General features: G+C 45.4%; 1 pseudogene; it reads left to right on the top strand.

The window, feature by feature from the left end:
- The first annotated feature begins 568 nt into the window (after nucleotides 1–568).
- The window catches only part of LOC130735306 (uncharacterized), a 31,084-nt pseudogene continuing 22,340 nt past the window's right edge, over nucleotides 569–9,312 (top strand).

The following is a 9,312-nucleotide window of genomic DNA, read 5'->3' as shown; positions in this document are numbered from 1 at the left end:
TTCCTCAAGCAATTCCTGAACTTTCTTCTTCATTAATCTTTCTCAAACAGCAAACTCCTGTCACGCTTACACTGATTCTACGCGTGAGTCGGAAATTAACTTGTTCTGCAAATCCAGGTCTTACATAAACTCACCAAAGCGATCATTAAGTTCTTAAAGTTGCATGTCTATCACGGTATAAAATAACTCAACATGATAATGATGCTTTGTTGTAATGCTATGGGTTTGACGTTGTGACTACCCAGTACTAACAAACACACTTCCTGCAATAAACACTGAGACACACGCGTGTGTGAGAAAGTGGAGTAAGTGAGTTTGAGTTTGGTGCAAATATGTGCAAAATTTAAACTACTAGTACAATTTAAAATTTTAAGGGGGTTCAAAAAAAAGTTTATATAGAGGGGTAAAATTTATATAGGAGGGTAAGTGTACTCTTTTTTTTTTTTTACTCTATGTGAACTGCTACCCAAGTGTTATAAAAATGTAAAACATATAAAAAATAAGATTTTGATAAAAAGAGTACCAAAATCCCAACAATTATCAAGATCCAAATCAATTTTCCAACTACCAAAATCCCAACAATTATCAATATCCAAATCAAGTTTCCAACTACCAAAATCCCAACAATTATCAAGATCCAAATCAACTTTCCAACCAACATCCTCAAAACATACATAAAGTTGTTTTGGCACCAAATTTCAACCGGTCATCCTTTGTTCGAAACTTTCATCCACATCATGGATCTATGTTGAGATATCCATCTCAAACACCCCCGTTTAATAGTTATATATCAATGGTGAATGAAAATTTTCCGAGTGTTGGTGCACCTGAATTTCCCGAATTTTCAACACAAATAACTCTTGGTGGCATGACAGCTGCTAATGAAGTCACTCCAAATCAAGAGGATTCAACTCCTAAGAGCAAGAAAACCCAGTCACCAGCATGGAACACAGAACAAAATTTGGTGCTAATTAGTGGGTGGATTAAATATGGAACAAGCAGTGTTGTCGGGAGAAACCAGAAAGGAGAAACATATTGGGGTCAAATTGCTGAGTATTGTAATGAGCATTGCTCATTCGATCCTCCGCGCGATGGAGTTGCATGCCGAAACCGTTTTAATTATATGAACAAAATACTCGATAAATTGATTGACGCTTATGATGGCGCTAAGCGTTTGCAAGGAAGCGGTTGGTCGGAGAATGATATTTTGGCAAAAGCGCAGGAATTATACACAAGTGGGAAGAATGTTCAATTTACTTTGATGGCAGAATGACACGCTCTTTGTGATCAACCACGTTTTTGTAGTCAAGTAGGAGGAAATGGTGGCTCAGGAAGTAGTGGATCTAAGAGATCTCACGAGAGTGATGCATGTGGCTCAAACTCTATAGGATCAATTGCTCGTCCAATGGGTAGGGAGGCAGCTAAAAAAAAGGGTAACAAGAAAAGCAGAGAAGCTGCCTTGGAGATGGTGGACAAAGAGTGGGCTGAATACAAACAATTCAAGGAGAAAGAGCTTGAACGATTGGACAAGATAGCCTTGATGCAACAAGAGGCTAACCAATTGATGAAAGACAAGACTCATACTAAGAAAATGAAATTGTATCTAAAGCTAAGTTCCGAAGAGCATCTCGATGACCGTAAGAAAGAGCTGTTGAAGTAGTTGTCCCAAGAGCTATTTGGAAATTAATTTCAATCGAGTATTTGTCTGTATTCGGTCAAACTTGTCAGTGGTGTCAAGTTTGTACTGTTTGCTTTAATAATTTTCAAGTGGTGTCAAGTCTGTAGTGTTTGCTTTAATAATTTGTCAGTGGTGTCAAGTCTGTAGTGTTTGCTTTAATAATTTTCAAGTGGTGTCAAGTCTGTAGTGTTTGCTTTAATAATTTTCAAGTGGTGTCAAGTCTGTAGCGTTTGGCTTTAATATATGGGTTACTGTGTTTGAATATGTACCACTCAATTCGAATCTAGTCCTTATCCGATAATTAACTCTAGTTGATAACTTATTTCGAATCCGTCAGTGTCCACCATTCAATGTACTTATATATATGGACTTATAGATCCATTGATGTACCAATATCCCAAATCACTTCCAATCTACTTCAAATTTCACAACAAATGGATCCATCAGAATATCCTTTTGATATCGCAACATACGTTCAAAAATGTGAAATTGAAGAAACTTATATAGTCAACCGATTTAGAGAGCGTCGAAACAAAATATTGGAAGATAGTGCACCTCGTAGTAGAAAATATCTCAGTAGAGATCATGCAGCGGCAAACCAAAGGCTAATTGACGACTACTTTGCCAATGAGCCTACATATGACGATGCAATGTTTCGTCGTCGGTATCGGATGTAAAAACATGTTTTCCTTTGTTCCGTGCTAGAACATAGAGAGGGAAGATAGTACCCAAAGTGATATGAATGCTTAGAGAGAGAAGCTTTAACCGTTTAGAGAGAGAGAGAATATAATTGAATTTCAATGCTATTATTTCTTAAATGAGCTAAAAGTCCTTTACAATTGGTATTCCCCTCTTATTTATAGAGGTGGAGTTGGGCTTTGGCGCCCTTAATCTGTCCAAATGGGCCAGTTGGGCCTCGGGAAGGGAGGCCCAAGGTCATGGCGCGTCCCCCGCCCAAGGTCAGGTCTCCTGGGCGAGGGACCCTGGAGTCTCGCCCAGTCCACAAGTCCACAAGACACCGAGCTTGAAACATGAGAGCTAAGTGTGTCTTTAAGTAAGAAATAAGGCGAGATCCCCTAAGGATACTGACTAACACTTAAAAACTTAAAATCTAGAAGTGAAGAACAATGGCCAACATGGATTGGTAAAAAAAGCCTTTTGCAATCGACACTTTGGACCTTCAACTGCGCCCTCTTCTTCCGAGCGAACCTAGTCCACAGGCAAGCTTGTGGCAACGGCTACTAGTCCGCCCGACTCGGCATAGTTACGCACGCGCCCCAAACCGCGACGTTTTGTCACGTGCTGCATCTTTTCCACACGTCGCGCCTTGAAGCGATGTTTGGCTCGGTAAATCCACAGAATCTTAACCGCCACCTTTGAAATGTTTTCTCAAATTATGCCAACATCTTGTCAATTTTAAATTTGAACCAACCAGCTCCAACCGTCACAGTTTTCGACTTAATGCGCTGCCCCTGCTCTCCGGAATCCATGTCACACTTTTTGTGTGAAGGCCCCACCTTTACCATGATGATTTACCATGATGAGGCACGACTTCCTAATCTTTATCATACCCAACCCATGAGTTCTTTTCCCTCACATCATTCATTATCTTCTATCAACTGCTCCCATATTCGCTCCCGACTCTCGCTCCAGTCTCCTTTGCTGATCTCACGAATCCCCACTCCTGCTCTTGCTCTTCTTCTCACAGTTCCCTTCCTGGTTAGTTTTCGTCCCTTCCTTCTCCCCTTTCCTTCTTTTCTTTCTTCAATGTCTTTAACAGGGACCTTGTCCTCCATTGAGGAGATAAAAGCCCATCGCTTGGCGACCTTCGCCACTCTGCTCTCCCCTATCTCAAAAGCCCCTGATCAAGGAGTCCTTGATCAACCATTGGAACTGTCAACCAGCAAATCCGTCTCTAACCTTGCTAGTAAGGTCAGTGGGCTTTGCCATTCTTCATTTTTGGAGGGCCTTCTTCGAACCACCGGATGCCGGGGACAAGACCGCCCCTGGCAGCATCGTGGGCTAAATGACCCCAAAAATTCCCACTTTTTCTTTGCATACGAATATCTGTTTCTTGATCTGAGCATTAAACTTCCTTTCTCCTCCTTTCTTACTCAAATGTTGCGCGATATGAATGTTTCTCCTTGTCAACTCCATCCTTGCTCCTGGGCCTATCTACGGTGTTTTGAGATTCTTTGCCATAGCGTTGACGTAGCGCCCTCTGCTACCCTTTTTTCCTTCTTCTTTGAAGTAGATTCTCAAACTCAAGGGTCTCACGGCGGGGTCACCCTGGTGCCCCGGCCAGGACGAGAACAATTTGCCCCTTATCAAGTGGGCCCGGAATCTGATTTGGCTCGCCGGTATTTCTAGGTCATCGTCCACCCCGCTTACCCCTCATCATTTACACAAAAGGACGGGAAAGCCCTTTTCCCTCTTTACTGGACGCTGTCCCCCAGATCCTTACCCGACTTCCCAAAAATATTTTTCCCCCTAGAGAAAGCTTCGCCGTTGAGGTTTTATCTCAACTCCCACTTTTTAGTTGTATTGAACTGCTTGATGCCCCCCCAAGATCCAAATTGCTTCCCCGACTAGGTCCTTTTTCTTATTCCTTTGTCGCGCCCCTCTTTTTATATGCCCTTCACCTCTAACGACTGCTCTCCCTTTTTCTTTTCAGGAAAAATGAATTTCTCTTTCGACGAACTGCTGAAGGCTTTCCTTTCCGGGGGCGTTAAAACTCCTCCCCCCGCTCATACCGGGGAGAAGAGGCAAAGCTCGCCGTCGGACGACGGTGCTTTCAAGAAGAAAAAATTGGAGGAGCTGAAACCACCTTTCGTTTCTTCGACCGTCCCTGGCGAGGAGGACACTACCTCTGGCTTTCCCGCCGCGGTTGGCGTGGGTGATTCTTCCAAACCTGCTCATCAGAGCGAGGCGAGCATGGCCCTAGTTGAGGGCCTTTCTCGCCCCCCAAGTGTCACCGACGGCCCAGTCGCAAACTATCGTTCATCTCTCGACTTCTGCCTCTGACTTACCACCTCCTGCTTCTCCCAAGGATGTTGGCGGGGAAAAATACCCCCTTCTAAATCGTCCACAGAACCTCTCTAGCGAATCAAGCTCCAATCCCTTCTCCTTCCTGCTTTCTCACCCTTTCCTCGAGAAACTGAGGGAAACGCCCAACCAGAACCCGCAAGACATTTCCCAAGAAGCTGTGTCCAACCTCCTCCGAGCTGGCTGTCTGTTCGCCCAAGTGGCTTAGGAAGCCCGCCCCCTTACCGGGATTGCTGGACTCCGGCAGGAGGTGGAGAAACTGCGCTCGACCAACCTTCAAATCAATGAAACTTGCTCCAAGTTGTCCAAACAGTTGGTCTCAGAAACGGAGAAGACGGCGAAGATGCAGAAGAAACTCGCTGAGGTGAAGCTTGCAAAAGCTGCGGCGGACAAGAAGAAAGAATAAACTTGAAGGCCAAATTGAAGCGCTCCGCAAAACTCTTGGTACCCAGGAGGCTACCCTTACTTCTCAGAAGGGAGACCTTTTGACCAAGAATGAGGAAATCGCCAAGTTGCGCCAAGATTTGGCGGACAGAGGGAAAGCTCTCGCCGATGCACGCTCTGATTTGGAGTCGAAACGCAAACTCTTGGCCGAAAAAGACGCCCAAGCCCTCGCCCTAGAAAAGAAGATAAGGGGTGAAGCTGCTCACGCGATGGTCAATGAGCGTATCCGTGGCTTCCTGATCGCCAAGGCTCAAGTCAAACATCTCCATCCCAACATCAACCTTGGTCCCTTGGGAGTTTTTAAGAAGATTACACCCGCCGGGATTGAGGGTGTCGAAGATCCTCCGAGAGTCGCTAATGTTGACCTTGGAGACGCTGTGGAGCAAAAATAAAGAGATAGATAAAACAATGTTTACTTCTTATTTTAATATTGGATTATTGTAATGTTAGTACTCCTTTGCTTTACTCGTCGTGTTTTTAGTTTGAGCCAACTTATTTCAGTTTTCACTATATTATTTCTCTCGCACGCTTTAGCGCTTTTCGATTTCCTCTCTCGCCTCCTTCATCGTTTCTTTTTTTCTGAATTACGTCTGACGACATCGATGGTGTGCTGGGTTCAACTAGGACTCGTCGCTCGGTTTTTGAACCGAGGCTTTCATTCACACACATATTTCCCGAAAGATCAGGTGTGGCCCCGCCACCCCTATTAGCCTGGGACTTACAATTGCTCAGTGCCCAATGGCCATATGGGTTTTAGTCGCCGAGACAATCGCCCTCGGTAATCCGAACCGGCAGACAATCCTTTTCCAGTAAAAATTTATGATTTTAGTCGCCGTAATGCTCGCCAGAGGCTCAGCTTCCACCCATTTGGTGAAGTAGTCCACTGCCACAAGGATGAACTTCATTTGCGACCTAGCGGTGGGGAAGGGCCCGACGAGGTCGACTCCCCACATGGCGAAGGGCCATGGGGAACTGATTGTGGCTAATTGCTCCGGCGGAGCTCTAGGTAGGTCTGCAAATACTTGGCACTTCTCGCATTTCCTAAAAAACTCTGCACAATCCTTCCTTATCGTAGGCCAATAGAAACCCGCTCTGAGGACTTTGCTCGCCAGCGACCTTCCTCCAATGTGACTTGCACAAACTTCCTCATGAACCTCCGTCATAACAGCCTCGTACTTCTCAGGTGGAAGACATCGTAGGAGGGGTTAACTAAATCCTCGCCGAAAGAGTATCTCGTCGAGTAGCGTGTAGTGCCCCGCCTCCCTCCTTTGCGCCTTTGAATATTTTACCACGTCACTCGGTTCCCCCGCAAGAATATCGATGATGGGGTTCATCCAAGTTTCCTGGCGATCAACCGAGGCCACCAAATCCCCCTCTATGCTGGGATTGGCGAGCGTCTCTTGAATCACACTCCGGTTGTTGCCAGGCTTCCTAGTGCTCGCTAGCTTCGCTAGGGCGTCCGCCCTTTGGTTTTGCGCCCGCGGCACAAATTCAACCACCACCTGTTTCAAACACCCCATGAGCAGCCGCACACGCTCCACATACTTTATCAAGGCCGGCTCCTTTACTTGAAACTCCCCGTTGACTTGGCTTGCCACTAGCAGCGAGTCTGTCCTTACCAGCAAACTGTCGATTTGCACCTCAATTGCTAGTTTCAAGCCCGCAATAAGAGCCTCGTATTGTGCTTGGTTATTGCTGGTTTTGAACTGGAATCTAAGGGACTGTTCCAACACCAACTCCCCGGGCCCCTGCAGCGTGACCCTAGCCCTGCTTCCGTTGTCGTTCGACGACCCATCGACAAACAGTATCCATTGCGTGCTCACCTTTTCCCCCTTTTCCGGCGTCAATTCCACCACAAAATCCGCTAAGGTCTGTGCGCCGTCCTTCCCCCTTTTGTCATACTGCAATCCATATTCCGACAACTCTACTGACCACGCGACGAGCCTTCCTGACAAGTCTGGCTTCTGCAATACCTGTCTCAAAGGAAGGTTAGTTCTTATTTTTACCTGAAAGCTTTGAAAATACGGTCGTAGGCATCTGGCGGTGACGAGGACGGCGAGCGCCGCTTTTTCGATCTTCTAATACCTGACCTCCGCCCCCTGAAGTGTATGGCTTACGAAATAGACTATCTTTTTCTTTCCATCCACCTCCTGAAGGATCACCGAGCTTATTGCGTGATCACCAACAGAGAAGTATAAATGCAAAGGGAGACCTTGGACAGGTTTTGATAGGACTGGTGGGGCGGACAGCATCTCCTTGAGGCGGGTGAAGGCCTCCTCGCACTCTAACACTTTGTTTGGTAGAGGGAGGTTTGGATAGAGAGAGATGGAGAAGAGAGAGTTAGGGGGAAGTATGTGTGTTTGGTAGGTGAGAGGAGGGAGATAGAGGGGAGAAAAAGTGGTGGGTCCCACCACTTTTTTGGTCTCTCCAAATTGAAGAGAGATTGAAGAGAGATGAGTGAAGGCTTGATTTACACTATGTTTGGGGTCTCTCTCTTCTCTATCTCTCTTCTCTTTAAATCTACTCTATTTCTCACCTATTTCTCTATACTCAACTTCTCTCTTCTCTACTCTCTCTTCTCTATCTCTCTCTTCTCTACCAAACAGAGTGTAAATTCCACTCAAATGCGGCGTTCTTCTTGAGGCATTTGAAGAACGGGGCTGACTTGTCGCCCGAGTGAGGGAGGAAACGGGATAAGGCCGCGATCCGCCCGGTTAGTCTTTGCACCTCCTTCACATTGCTCGGGCTTTTCATCTCCTGGATTGCTTTACATTTATCGGGATTGATTTCGATTCCTCTCGACGTAATCATGAAGCCTAAAAACTTCCCACCCTGTATGCCGAAAGAGCACTTTTCTGGATTAAGCCTCATGTTATGCTTGCGAATCCTACCGAAGGCTTCCATCAAATCCTCATGATGGTTTGATCCCAAAACCGATTTAACGATCATGTCGTCAACGTACACTTCCATGTTCCTTCCTACATGGCCTTGAAACACCCTATCCATCAACCGCTGATATGTCGCCCCCGCATTCTTTAACCTGAAAGGCATAGTCTGGTAACAGTAGTTTACCCTTGCGGTCATAAAAGCTGTTTTGTCTTCGTCCGACGGATGCATCTTAATCTGGTGATATCCTGAATAAGCATCCATTAAACTCAGAAGTTCATTCCCTGAAGCTCCGTCCACCAGCTTATCTATGCTCAGAAAAGGGATAAGAATCTTTTGGGCATGCCTTGTTCAAGTCTGTATAATCTACGCACATTTGCCACTTCTCGTTCGCCTTCTTGATCATCACCACATTTGCCAACCAGGTAGGGTACTTGATTTCTCGTATGAAGTCCGCAGCTAGCAACTTGTTTACCTCTTTTCGTTTCCCATTCTCCGACGAGTCTGGGTTATAGGCTTGGCTCCTGGATTCAATGCCAGCCTGTGGCAAATGAAGTTTGGGTCTATACCCGACATGTCTTTGTGACTCCAGGCGAAAAGATCTAAATTTTCGCCTAACAACTTTGATAGCCTTTATTCTTGGTCCTCACTTAACTTGGTTCCTATCTTGAGTATCTTCTCGCCAAACTTCAGCTCTTTGGTTTCTTCTATCGGTGTGGGCCTGTTAACACGTCCCTCGCCCCTCGGGTCCAAACTTTCCTCTGGCGTCTCAACTTCGCTGCAACGGTGCCCGACTGAAGCGTTTTTCTTCCCATACCGATCCACATCATTACAATAGCATTCCCTTGCGACCCTTTGATCCACGACAATTCCCTCAATATGCCCATTCGTCAGCGGATACTTCACCGCCAGGTGAGCTGTTGAGATCACGGCACACAGACGGTTTAAGGTGTTTCGCCCGACGATCATGTTGTATGACCCTTCTGCTTCAAGGATTAGATATTTGACGTTGAGCGTCCTAGCGTGCTCTTCCTCGCTAAACGTGGTGTGATGACCCAGGTGTTTAAATTATTTTTCTAGCTTATTTTTATGCATTTTAATATATTATTTATGATATTTTAGTCATTTTAGGGTACTTTAGGATTATTTCATGCATTTTATTATTTTTATGTGTTTTTAGTATTTTTCTATAATTTTTATTTATATTTTATTAGGATTTTCGGATTAATAAAGGGAAGCTGATTCAGTGCTCATGATCC

Source organism: Lotus japonicus, chromosome 2 (genome assembly GCF_012489685.1).
Source record: "Lotus japonicus ecotype B-129 chromosome 2, LjGifu_v1.2".
NCBI classification, from domain to species: domain Eukaryota; kingdom Viridiplantae; phylum Streptophyta; class Magnoliopsida; order Fabales; family Fabaceae; genus Lotus; species Lotus japonicus.
This window is presented reverse-complemented; position numbering and strand designations above follow the sequence as displayed.